This window comes from Aedes aegypti, chromosome 2 (assembly GCF_002204515.2).
Source record: "Aedes aegypti strain LVP_AGWG chromosome 2, AaegL5.0 Primary Assembly, whole genome shotgun sequence".
NCBI lineage: Eukaryota > Metazoa > Arthropoda > Insecta > Diptera > Culicidae > Aedes > Aedes aegypti.
Window position 1 is genome coordinate 159,475,670 of NC_035108.1, and position 14,038 is coordinate 159,489,707.

The window sequence follows — 14,038 nt, forward strand, 5'->3', positions numbered from 1 at the left end:
ACCAATATTTGTTTGTAACAACCATCCCATTTGTTGTTTCAATTTGACAGCTCCTGAAACAAACCAAAATGTTTGTTGTTTCAACCAAATCGATTATTTTGGATTAACCAATATTTGGATTGAATCAACTAACAATTTTATTTGAATCAACCAACATTTTTGTTTGAATCAAACAATGGACATGTTCGTTAGAAAGCGTTCCCTGCATTTTCTTTTTTTTTTTATTTGTAAATAATTACGCAAAATTGGATCCTCTTGATAATTTTATTTTTGAATTGGAATTTATGTTGAAACCTGATTCGATGAAATGTTTACATGAAAAATATGATGTATTACGCCCCAGTGACCTTTATCGGAAATTCTGTTTTGATCTGAAATGTAATCGAAAAAAGTATAAATAATTATTTTCATATCAAATTAAAACAGAATATACAACCCACCTAGTGATTCTTGGTGATATGAATTTGCCGACATTTGAACGTGTTTCAACCTTAAATTGATGTTGCAAGCCTTCTTCATCACTATTCGGTTCCGGAACTTGAAACATACGATAAATTATTGATTTTTTTGTTATCAAATTCAGTTTAGGCTAGCGAACTAAAAACTACTTACATGAGGGCAACATGTTGGTCTTTCCTTGAACTTGATTTTTTTTCTGATTTCGGAACAGAACACGAAATACTTGAACAAACTGAAAAAGCATGGTGAATAAAGCTAATGAAAGCGGACTCTGTTCATACTATAAATTAGGATAGAATTAATCGTTGTTTGGTTTGTGTTTTCTTTAAACAAGTTATCAATTTACTTCAACATAGTATTTTTGTTGAAGTAAACTAGAATTGTAGTTTGAATATCACAGCTCTGAATAAATTAAAATTTGGTGAAAATAAACTGTATTTTAGATAGAAATAACCAAAAATCTTAGTTTGGAGCAAACATATTTTTTGTTGACTTGACAAATATTTCGAGTTAGAATCACCCAAACATTTAGTTTGTTCCAAACTAATGACATAGTTTTAAAACAACAAAACAATAGTTTGAAACAACTAAAATACAAATTTGAAAAACAACAAACATTTTGGTTGTTTCAAACTGTGCTGATTTTTCTCCGTGTTGTTTCAAGCTAATGATTTTGTTTGAAACAAGCTTTTTTCATTGGCTGTTTTAAATTGAAATGTTTATGTTTTTTAACGAGTATTATGGTTGTTTTAAACTAAAGTTTCAGTCAATATTAAAAACAGCTGGTTTGTTTTAACTAAAAACTAGTTTGTTTTATGTCTCTAGTAAATTTTTAGTTTTAAATTAAAAAAATAGGTTGATTCGAAGATAACATTATATTGAAACAAACTAAGATTTTGTTTGGATCAAAAACAACCAACAAATCAGATTGAAACAAACCAACTTCCTGTGTTGTTTCTTTTATTGTTGGTTAGATCACAGTTATCTTTAGACCAAAACGAACCAGCCACGGGCTGAAAGTCTCGTAAATAAAGTTAATAATAATAATAATAATAAATCTTTAGAAACTTCGCCATCTTGAAATATAGTTGCAATTGAAGAACATTTAAGAATATATCATTTTCTTTAGTAAATAGTTTTTCAATTAAATCCATTTGTTCCGGAGGTAATTTGATTTGTTATATATTGTTTTTTGAACCATATTCAGTCAATACAGGGCTGGTAGCAAGTCACTTTTTAGTGACTTGGTCACTTTTTTCGACCTGGTCACTAAAAAGTCACTATTTCCATCAAAAAGTCACTAAAGTCACTTTTTTCAGGAAAATGGTCACTAAAGTCACTTTTTTCTTGATCTGATGCCAATGACAAGTTAATAGCTTTTCAAAATCAAACAGAAAGAAGATTATTGATACAAGAAAAATAAAGACTCCCGACTAAGTTTCTGGAAGAATTCAAGTAAATATTCTGTAGACATTTCCTATGAAAAATGTCAACATTTCCTATAATAATTTTTAGAGAAGATTCTGGCAAAACTTAGAAAGCATGATTTTTTTGTCAGAAATATTTTATTAAATTTTGGCAAAAACCAGGACCAATATCTGTTTTGAGTAATCTACAGCTACAGGGTGTCCGCAAATTATCCGTACAAACTTTGAAGACATGGCTCTATACAACCAAGCATATTAAATTCAATATTCTTGCATGGTTTTAACCATTGGCTTATTATATATTAAGAAGTAGGTTTGACACATTTCCGATTTCAAATATATGTAAAACCGAGCCAAATATGTTGAGGTATCTCAAACGGAGCTGTTTTTCGAGCTTCATGACGGAAGAGAAATGTCCGTAGAACTCACTGGATTTGAACCGTATAATTTCACTGCGGAACACGGTTTTGTCTCAAGCACCAAAATACCGCTATTTACTTAATTAAGGGTTGCTGAATCGATTACCATTTTCAGAAATATCCTAGCACGTCTAGTTTTTGAGATGTTGGCAGTTGAAAATGCTATATTTGACTATTTCAGCCAACTTGCATGCAAGCTTGCCAGCTTGTATGGCAATTTATTTACTTAATTTGCCTCCGAACCCAATTATTATGTGTATAACAATACTTCAAGCGTGTGCTAGAATAAGGGCGTAAGTCGCATGATCGATTTCTCTTCATCGATCCTCTCTTCTGTGAATAAAGGTGACAAGATGCGGGTTTGTTGGATTTTTTCACTTCAGACCGATTGGCAGTGATGCAATCTTGCGTCCTGAGGTGAAAAAATGCTGAGAAACTTGTATCTTGTCACCTTTATTCCCAGAAGAGATGATCGATGAAGAGAAATCGATCATGCGGCTTACGCCCTTATTCTAGCACACGCTTGACATATCTACAAAGTTCATCAGAATTCCGATGCTCAAAAGTCATTTTTGTTGGTTTAGAAAAGTATTGTATTTTTCCATATAAGAGAAACGAAGAACTTTGTATGGAGACTATAAGCATGTTGAAAAAATCGATTTAATCTAACTTTAACCGTGTAATTTCAACCAAATTAAATATGAAATGAAAGTTATGGTCTTATTTTGCATGATAAAATTGTTTAAATTTTATGTGAACATCAATGAAACCAATGTTTTATGCAACTTTGGCGACCTGTAGCTAAAAATTGTGACGTGCTGGAACATTTCTGAGAACGGCATCAGATTCAGCAGCCCCAAATCTACTAGAGACACATGATTTGATCCTTGAGGCACGCAAAAATGTTATTTTTGTTCCGCTGTGTTTTCTATTTCCAGTCTAACTTGAAGCCACTAAACTGTAGGTTACTTCAAATAATAATTGGACATTTGGATTTATCGCTTTTAGATTTTAGGGATAACACATCTCCAGTATGACTAGCGGCGCTCAGGAAAACGTCTCCGAAAAAATTAAATTTGATTATCTCAGTAACAAGCAATCAATTCAAAATTATTTAAAGTTGTATGTTGTGTAAGCGCATAGATGTATTATGAAAGCACAGACAAACAGACGTAACACTTAGAACAAATCTCGATCAAAATCATAGTCACGAGGACATGTGCGCCCAATGCTAAAATTATTGTATTTGGCCGACGAGTCACCACACACGGCCACGGCCACGAGTCACAGTTGCGGACACCATATATAGAAGAAATCTTGAACCCGCTTTCTCAAATAACATAATCAAAACTCCTCCGGAAAAAAAGCCAAAGACGGCTAGGAATAAAAAAAAATCAAAGAATTGGTCAGAAACTCGTCCAGGACGTCAAAAGCGAGTACTAATTTTACTGGAAATCATTTCAGAAATTACATTAGAAATTCCAACAAATAAACAATTGATTAACCCTTGAACGTGTTTTATCACAAGACTTTCATCAACTATTTATGTAGAAAAAACACGTTTCTTCAATGAGTGTTTGTACATTGTTTGACGATAGTTAATTATTAATAGTGATATCAGTGACTATACCCTAACGTCAAATCTACCTGTTTATAAATTTCAGTGATTTCTATCGTTTACTGTTTGCTATATAATCTAAGTAAGCAAAATTAGTCATTTCAAGGTCGTAGATAAAACGTGAAGTTGCGAGTCGCCACTGAGTAATATGATTATTTTCAATAACAGTCATCTTATTCGGTTTGTCTCGTATTCGTCAATAATCAATTGTGTTCTGGAGTTATTGTTTATTTGCAAGAAATGGTTTAATTTAACAGAAATTCTGCCACAGATTAGCAGTTTCGTCAACAACCAAAAATTTTCCCTCGATTTATTCACCAGATTTGTTGAGAAATGCTTCAAGTAATTCGTTTTGCATCGCTACTTCAAAATCTTCAATTATTTTTTGCCAGTAAGTTCCTTATGAACATGAAGTTTGCTAAAATTATACCAGAGTTTATGTATTTTTTTTTTTCACCAATATTAAACTAATGTTCGTGTCGTAAAAAATGATAAGTCAAGTGAAATCTCAAATGCGTCATCTTTTAAGAATTATTGACGGGGCTGTAACTTTTTTGTGAATGAACCGATTTGTGAAATTTTTACATACGTTGGTGAATTTCCGTGATAGGATTTTTTATCAATTATCTTGAAAAATAGTTCATCGAAAATTTTCATGAAAATAGTATGTTGTCTGTGTTTTGGAAAGCAAATTTAATTGAATTTAAAAAAAAAAATTAAGAAAATTCAAAAGGGGGCTGGTTCATTGCAGGGAGGGGTTATTGTGAAAAATTGTTTAAAAACAACGAATTTTTGAAACTTTGGACGCTAACATCTCAGAAGAAGTTCTATATAAAATTATACATTCTTCGGTGAAGATTTGCAATAGGGAGTGGGCTATTATATTATGTATTGGTCAGTTGGGAATTTCACCACATGATAGCGCTAGCTAAAAAACATGGTTTTCTGATTCCCCTAAGCGACTATGACGTTCTATAGATCATACGATGGTTCTAAATTCTGATGATTTGTAATATTGATGTCTTTGGCAAAGTTGCTCATTAGTCTAAAGGCTATACACTTTATGTTTGCTTTGTTGAACATTCTGGGGATCCCAAAACCCAAACAACGTAGCTTTTTTCGCACAGAGAGAAGGTTAATTTACACATAGAACGTATTTCCATTTCAAGTCATTTTTGTGACTTATACTTGTAGTTTTCAAGTCACTTCTAGGTCACTTTTTGGTCACTATTTAGTCACTTTTTTGGTCATTTTGGTCACTAAAGTCACTATTATTTTACTGTCTGACTGCTACCAGCCCTGTCAATAATTTTATTTTTCAAGTATGCAGTCAGAGGAAGGCCATACAACATCCTTCGAAGTGCAGAGAAAAATGCTATGGAGGTGCTTCACTTATTTTTATTTTATTCCACAGCAACGGTAAAAGAGATTTTCTTTAACTTATTTGGATCTGTAAATCAAGCGCTAATCTAAAAATATATTTTTCCTTTATAGAATCGAGAAAGTGCACAACCAAGACACGAAATCGCTATTCTGAATTTTGAATTCCTTGAGGAATCGTATGCTGTCGTTCAATCGCCGGAAGCCATTATTATGCGGATTTAGTTACTGTGATTGTCTTTGAAGCATTATTTTATTATAATTTTTGTTATTTCAAATAAATAAGAACACATGAAAGATTTGTTGCATCAATAATAAATTGAGAAAATGAAAAAAAATACCATAATCAAACCCAAAAATCAGGTTAAATCAACCAGCAAATTTGTTTACTTTGAATTGATTCTTGGTTAATTCAAACAGCTTTTCTTGGCTTGAAACAACCTATATTTTTGGTTGTTCTCAGAACTGTCAAATTCAGCAACAAATCTAAAGGTTGTTTCAAACTAAAAATTTGTTGAAATTACCTGGAAAACCAAAAAAACAAACAACCTGGAATTCTAGTTTGTTTCAAACGATGCATGTTGTTGATTTAAACCAGAATTTTGTTTGTGCATATTTCAACCAATAAATTTGTTTGAAATTAACGAAAAATTGGTTGTTTTTACTAATTATTTTTCTCCGTGATAGTATGCTTGAAAGAGAAAACGGTGTGGAAAATAGCAACAAACAAAAATCATCAAGACGGTATCCAAGGTATCATTGAAGCCTACTGATGATTTACCAGTACAAATCAGTGATGTGACAGCTGCGGTAGCTTTTCGTTGGACCGCAAAACGGCAAGTTTTCTCTGAAATTGCAATAATTTAATTAAAGCTTAAAATACGTTCTTTTCAAAACATATTTTTTTAGCTCAAGGGTTAACTTATACACTCCAAAAAAATCATGCGATTTTACGTCTTTTAGATGCACATAAAAGAAGCGAGCCAAATGACGTGAATTTATGTCTCATTTTAAATGCGATGGTGTCTGATTCGGGAAATGTCAATCATAGCGGCATCGTTTTCATGTCCTTCATCATGTAAAATTACATTTTTCTTTCAATACATATTTCAGAACCCATTTTTAAGTCATTTCATCACTTACATAATGGGCCATTCAGTCATAATGTGAATTACGTCCGGAGTGATTTTCATTATTTTTAAGAGTGTAGATGAGATGTCATTTTCCTCCAAGATTAAAATTACAACTTGGGAACTGAACACTGCACCATTTCTTGAATATAGCAATAAACGACTCGGTGAACACTAACGTCAAAGAAGTACACTGTTTCTCCGTTGTGAAAAGAAGAAGCCAAGACTTGTTGATGTCAGAACTATGACATAGGGGAACTTATGTATTATCGGCCGATGTGTTCTCTTCGTCATGGGGGGTTTTTATCGACCAAAACTTCTGAAATTCGGCAGTAAGATGCACTTATATGGTGAAAGTATTGGTGCATAATTTGAGCCCAATATGTTTTAGAAAACCACCCAAGACGAAGAGAACAAAGCTGCCGAAAATACAACAAGTCACCCTATATTACTTAGTACGATTCGAATGATCGAAGCAAGCCAATTCAGCAGAAGGACGAATAAGTTTTAAACTGTTTCAGTTACTGTCAAAAGTTAACTACAAACGCGATGCCAAAACATCTGCTGGTGGCTATTACCATTAGCATAGCATTGAACAACTGCTTACATTTAGGATGTTCTTCTTTCAGCTCTGACTGTTTTTTCAACTAACACTATAAAGCTTATGTATATCAATGATGATATTTCCTATTTTAATGAATAAGTTCTTTGAAATTCATAATAAATCCATGCTAACTGTAGTCCGTTTTTGTTTTCAATTTCGGCCAAACGGCATTCGGCCAAATGACCCGGAACCGTCGAGTTCGGGTTTTCGGATCGCCGGGGTGATCTTTTTGTGCAATGAGCATGCTGATTAAAGTCGATTACGATTACTCAGTCAAGGATGGACTATCAAATTGGTCAGCTCGTTTCATGCTTCTACTTTGAGTGTACAATATATTATAAAATATTATAATGACAACGGTAGGAATGTCACTTATATGAACTGATCTGACTTAATATGAACAGTTCGTCACTGTAAACTTATGTACATGTTCTACATTACAGTAGTAATCCCATACCACAGAAAAACAGACGTAACACCACAGAAAAACAGACGTAACACTCGAATATCTCGATCAAAATCATAGTAGTCATAGTCACAAGGACATGAACGCCCAATGCTAAAACCGCTGTGTTTGGCCGACAGGCCAACAGATGGCGATAGTGTGTAAACGTCAAACACGAACAAAAACGATGCAAGCGCTGCTGGTGACGGATTGGCCACCTGCCATATTTTTGAATCGACCGTTCAAAAGGTGGTCGATGGACAATGATGAGTGTGACGTCTGTTTGTCTTTGCCCATACCTTTAGATTTAGCCTCGAACATTATGGTCATTTAATTTGACCACAAAGTTTTCCACCAGTGCTAACCGTCGTTTGTTTGCCTGTATCGCAGGAAACCTTGAAAATGGTTGCACACTTAAGATGCTTCACACTAAGCTTCTGCAATTTAATGAGAGCAATAAGTCCAATGCATCAGCTTAAACAGATAGTTTCTGACAGTATGCTAGCATAAATGTATTTTACAAAAGTTCTGAAATATTACGCATCAATAAGACCAAGTTAAACGTTTTTTCCACAATTGGTTGTTTCTGTGTGACATAAAATGTAGAATTTAGCGTGACTAAAAAATGGCAGTAGCCTGGCTGCTTGTTTGTATCCAGTTCGCACCCCTCAGGATTTAGCTTATTTGTATCATTATAAAAAAAAAACATTTGAAATGTTCGACACTAAAAGTGTCGACTTACCGTATGTTCACGTTGTCTTTGAAGTACTGGTGGAGATTTTTTGAACTAAGGTGGCATGAATCGCATCTGGTAAGGGTGAATCCTGATCATGCAGCTATGATCCCTCCCCACTAATAAAACTTCTTCCCATGACAACCATGGAGTTGCAGAGGTGATCTCGGTCTCCAGTAACAATGGATGTCTTACTAACATCCCTTCCCTTCCCCGATGACCGTAAGGACGTGGCCGGCGCTGTTATTGACTTTATAATGTTTGGAGTTCTCGGAAGTGTACATTGAAGATGGAAAGCTACTCCCAAGCTACATCTGTAATAGAAGTAATAAACCATAGAAGAAGAATGTCGCTGGCGTCGCAGCAGGAACATCTTTTGCTGGCGGAGATAGGCGGGGCTATAAATGTCAACGCGAAAATGTATGCAGTTTGACACTTATGTACCCAACATGTTTCTGAGCGAGAACAAAGGGAACACCAGCGACATTATTCTTCTATGGTTTATTATTTCTATTACATCTGTTGATTTCTTGTGCAACTTCGATTATTCTGATCAATCACGTCCAAGTAACATTAGTAGCTGCACAATAGATTATTCAATTGAAATAAGCTTAAAAGTGATTGGTTCAGCTCTTATTCAGCAAAAATGTTTGTAGGGCGGAGTAGCAACTACGAATTGTACGGTCATCAATGCTTATGCCACAGACAAACAGACGTAACACTTAGAACAAATCGCGATCAAAATCATAGTCACGAGGACATGTACGCCCAATGCTAATATCGGTGTGTTTGGCCGACGGGCCAACAGATGGCGTTAGTGTGTAAACGTCAAACACGAACAAAAACGATGCGAGCGCTGTGGGTGGCGGATTGGCCCCCTACCAAATTTTTGAATCAACCGTTAAAAAGGTGGTCGATGGACAATGATGAGAGTGTGACGTCTGTTTGTCTGTGCCAATACGTTATATTCGATTAGAATACACGCAGAAGAATTTCTGTATGTTAAGATTACAATCCTGTCAATTACTTTTACTTACGCACAAATGGTTGTTTTGAAATAAAATTAACTTGCGCCAACACTAAATTAACGTCAAATTAAATACACACATTTCTTTGATTGAGCTATCCACTTGTACTTATAACAATTATACTTTTGATCATTATCACTATTCGGAAACATTCACCTCCCTAGACTACAAGTCATGCTCACAAATCTACTTACTTCTAACTTGCAAGGAATAGTGTAGGTGCTAAGATGACCACCTCTCACGCAGGAGACCACATATCAAGTTTGTCGACTCGCCCTTTGTTTTCATTTTTGCAATGTTATTTTTAGATCGATAAAGCAGCACCGAATCTTTTCAGATATGTTGATAAAGCAGAACAAAAGGCTGAGTAAACATTGCAAAATATTGTAAACTCAATAAAATTCACTTTGAGTCAACTAAAATATAGTTAAATTTTGACGTTTGACGTTTGTAAATTCAGTCAAAAATATAGTTGTCAACAACTATATGGTATAGTTATGTTTAACAATATCCTGTCAATTCAACTATATTTTTAGTTATCTCCAAATTAACCTTAAAATATAGTTAAATTGACCGGAAAAATGATTACGGACACTATATTTTGTTCTCCGTGTACACGCAAACAAATTTTCTTGTATAATCTACCAAATCCATGGTAGAATTGAGAACTGCACCAACGATTTTCAACCGACTACAAAAATCTGTTAAGTTTACTTTAATCTGGTGAAAATCACTGAGCAGTGCAGTAAATTTGACTATGTCCATAGTAGCATCCACTACAAAGCATTGTATTTCAATCCGTGACACCCACCGTACAACAAAGTGTGGTCAAAAGCTGGGAGGGAGAAACCAATACAAAATTTCTCTACGTCACAGTGAGCCGAGATTTTGCTGTCACGAACTGTCACTGTGAGCCCGGATCTTAAACAATGGACAAACATGATAAAAGCGCGTAATTAGCCTAAGCATATTTTTGCATTTTATCAAAAGTAGTAAAAATCGAATTAGAATCAATTCATGCACATTCAAAAGTAACGTCACGAGAGCACTGTTTATTCTAATTGAATGTAACGTATTGGAATGAGGCTCTTTTTACTGTTTTCATTAAAACTGAAAATTGAACGCATAGAAAACTGTGGCCGTTTTTCAATGTTTGTCCAGAAAGATCGAAGGTACACAACAAATGAAAATTAGCAATTTTAACTAAGCCTGCCTTGATTGCCGTTGGCAAACTGGAGTTATCTTGCAATTTGGAAAACAATTGTATGCAATTTCGTGTGTAGTATCGGTGCCTCCCTCCCAGTTCAAAAGTATAATGCTAAACTTCTCAAATCTAGAATGTTTCTTGTCATAAATACTACAACTCTGGTTAAATTAACAGAAGAAAATTTTTTGTGGAGTGATGTTGACTATGTTTTGGTAGAGTTAACAGATTAATGTAGTCGGTTGAAAATCGTTGGTGCAGTTCTTAATTTTACCATGGATTAAGTAGTTTCTACAATAAAATTCATTTCAGTGTAAACGGTGCTCTCGTGATGTTACTTTTGAATGTGCATGAATTGATTCTAACTCGATTTTTGCTACTTTTGATGAATGCAAAAATATGCTTTGGCCCAATTTGGGTCCTAAAATTTTTAATGAAATCTTGTTTTTATTCAATAACACGAAAGAGGATTTTATTGCAACTACTTAAGCAATATTTCCCGCTCAAATAACGGCTATATCATGTTTAAACTTTAATTGAAAAATTGGGTCCATAAATGAACCTTGACACTTTTGATCATGTTTGACGTTCGCTTAGTCGACAAAAACACCACGGGGGTTTTAGTTTTACCACTGGGGTTGTTCCTATCTGACATTTCGGAAGGGACACGGAAAACAAAATACACCCAAAATTTGAGCTTAAGCCAAGGAGTGTGACAAAATCTAAAAAAATTTTTTTTGGACTCAAACCAACGGAAAACATTAGAAAATTGAGTAAACATGTGTTATTGGCCTAAACTTAAGCGTTTGGCACTAAAATTGGGACAGGGCTTTAGGACCCTATTACGCACTTTTATCATGTTTGTCCATTGTTTAAGAACCGGGCTCACAGTGACAGTTCGTGACAGCAAAATCTCGGCTCACTGTGACGTAGACAAATTTTGTATGGACCGATGCACGAGTTCACGAATTTGACGTTTGAGCGGTGCCGAATTCACTGGTTTCCATGGTCACATAAATAACACGGCACCGCTAAAACGTCAAATAGTGAACCCGTGCATAGGTCCATTGGTTTCTCCCTCCCCGGGCCAGGGTAGTGGTTCACCTAGAGTGAATTTATAGCAGAGGAAAAGTAGATTTTGTATGAAAATTGTCAGGAAAATGAATGACAAGTTCATCCACTTCTCCTGGCCTATGTTTCGGTGGAGTGATAGTTAGGACGTTTTCATATGATTCGTTCGATTTCTGATTTTACGCGAGCATCGATTTCCCACAGGCCCGCCGCAGTGAGTTGTCATAAATTTTGACGTTTTCCCTTCCACACGAACGCTTTTTGTGGTAGTATGCGTGCGAATCACGCACGATGAGCGAGGGAGAAAAGCGAATGATGACCATGATGACAACTCGACAAAGTGACAGCTGACGCACACATGTAACCGTTAGATTTCTTCATTCATTCATCCGCCTTCGACTGTGATTCGTGTCCGTGGTGTGACAAAAAGAGGAAAAGTTATATTTTCCTCCCCGCAGTATAAATTCTTATCAGCGCGATTCAACCTTCTGATATTGTTGTTCCATCTCCGGCCAGAGCTTCATATTGGTAATTATCGTCGGGAAATCATTGGAGGTGACGGGAAAAATGGCTAAATAAGTTCACGTTTCATCCTGTAAAAATAGTCCGATGAGAAAAAATTAGTGCAATATTCTGCGATCGGTAAAAGTGTGTGCGTGCGCGAAAATATGTGAAGTGTGCCAGCAAGAAAGGACAAGATCGTAACGAGCAGTGTTGCCAGACTAGTATGGGTTTTCAATATGTTATAAATACGCTCTTGACAAACATAAATTTTGTCTCTAAAATTTATCTTTAAATAACCTTTTATAAATTAGTAATTGAAAGTTGAGATTTTATCCCTATTTGCACATTAGTTTTCTATTTAAATTTTAAATGTTGGTGAAAAATGTCATCTTGACTGGGCAGGTAGCGAGTCACCTATTAATGACAAACAAAAAGTTACCAAAGTCATTTTATTCAGTGAAATGGTTGCGATCTGAAGAAAGTCGAACTGGAGTCAGTTTCTTAAACTTAAACAGCAAAAAAAAAATTGCATATCTAATGTAGAACGTACTTTAGTGGATAAAAACTGGTAACTGGTGTATAAAGAAAATGTTTTTCTTAAATGACAAATAAAAATGAGGTTAAATTTTCCTGAAATCGATTTAGAAAACTCAAGATTAGTGTTTGCCAGACAACATTAATTTTGATTAAAATGTAGAAAAATGGTTGCGCTTAGAATTTTAACTTAGCTAGACTTTTATTCGTCAATTGTGCCCGAATGTTTTAAAAACATTTTGTTTGCAAGAACCTACAGTCAACTCTCCAGGGTAATGAAAATTTTTGAAATTCACTACTGTAGCCAAGCCAGAGCTGTTAAATTTCATGAATTTCACGTGACTTTGACATTTGAATATTGTTAATATCATCGCTCCTTGTGGAAAAAGTCATCTGAGAATGTTTTTACCGGTGACCTTTTCCGAATTACTATCGGTTGCCAATATTTGCTGATGCGATATTTCGCATGGAAGGGAGCTATAAGCATTTTTTTTTTCCAAAATTTTGACATTTAACAGCACTGAGCCAAGCAAAGCAAATCACAGTCAGCGAAGCCAGTGAATCTCACGTCTACCGCTGCTGTAGGCAAAAAGCCTTGAAAATAGCAAAACACCCGTTGCTAAGGGCAACCCAAAATTACTGTAGAAAAATGTTATATTTCCCGCATTTAAGGTGAAGATGAATAAGCCAAAACTCAAATTTTCAAGAGCACGAATCTTGAGATCCGAACACCCATTTGAGTTGAAAACTTAATGGATTGGTCACACCCAGCTAGCGACCAATCAATTAAGTTTTCAGCTTAAACGGATTTTTGTTTCTCCAGATTCGTGCTGTCGAAAATTGTATGTTTGGCTTCGATTCATCTTCACCTTAAAGCCTTCAGTGACACTTACGATTTAAAAAATTCTTGCACCCAACATAGGCTACTTGATGAGATTCACGCTTTTAAACTACTGTACTGGGAAGAGCCTCGTGACTTTCTCGAAATTCAAGCCTACTACTATTACCATTCCCAACACTGATTGAAGGAACCACCGAGTTAAGGAGGCATAGAGCTATAGAACACAAAACCAGTGCAAATGCGATCCAAGAGGCCATCGAGGTAGCCATGAAGACCCACTTTTACTAGGGTTCTCTTACTCGATATCGAGATACGGAATATCGAGTAAGAAACAGTCCAATTTGTTTCAGAAACAGTAACAATTTGTCTACTTCTTCTTCTTCTGGACACTGAACAAAGAATTAATTTTTAAAAACTCGAAGAGCATTCAAAATTTATAGAAATAGTTATCAATGCACACAGATGTGTAAATTTTTGATTGTCTACCTTTCATTGATTGCTAATTGTTTTCAACTCGATGCATCGAGTTTATAGCACACAAAATCAGTACAACTGCAGTTTAAGAGACCATCGAGGTAGCCATGAAAACCAATTTTTTATAAGGTTCTATGACTCGATATCGAGTTATGGAGAATTGATTT

At 35.1% G+C, this 14,038-nt stretch overlaps 1 protein-coding gene and 1 long non-coding RNA gene across 6 annotated transcripts in view; one reads left to right on the forward strand and one right to left on the reverse strand.

The window, feature by feature from the left end:
- Positions 1–250: 250 nt before the first annotated feature.
- Positions 251–562, reverse strand: LOC110676160. Its single transcript, XR_002500121.1, has 2 exons — positions 441–562; positions 251–371 (listed from the first exon to the last, which is right to left on the reverse strand). It is a non-coding gene; the product is annotated as an uncharacterized LOC110676160 (long non-coding RNA).
- An 11,333-nt stretch (positions 563–11,895) lies between these two features.
- Positions 11,896–14,038, forward strand: part of LOC5579155 (roquin-1) — an 85,013-nt gene continuing 82,870 nt past the window's right edge. For 4 of the 5 annotated variants that reach the window (XM_021842948.1, XM_021842950.1, XM_021842951.1 and 1 more), the window contains exon 1: positions 11,896–12,046. The gene's annotated coding sequence lies outside the window, so the exon portion shown is untranslated. Of the gene's footprint in view, positions 12,047–12,123; positions 12,244–14,038 lie in introns of all 5 variants that reach the window. The other variant, XM_021842949.1, reaches the window with a different exon arrangement.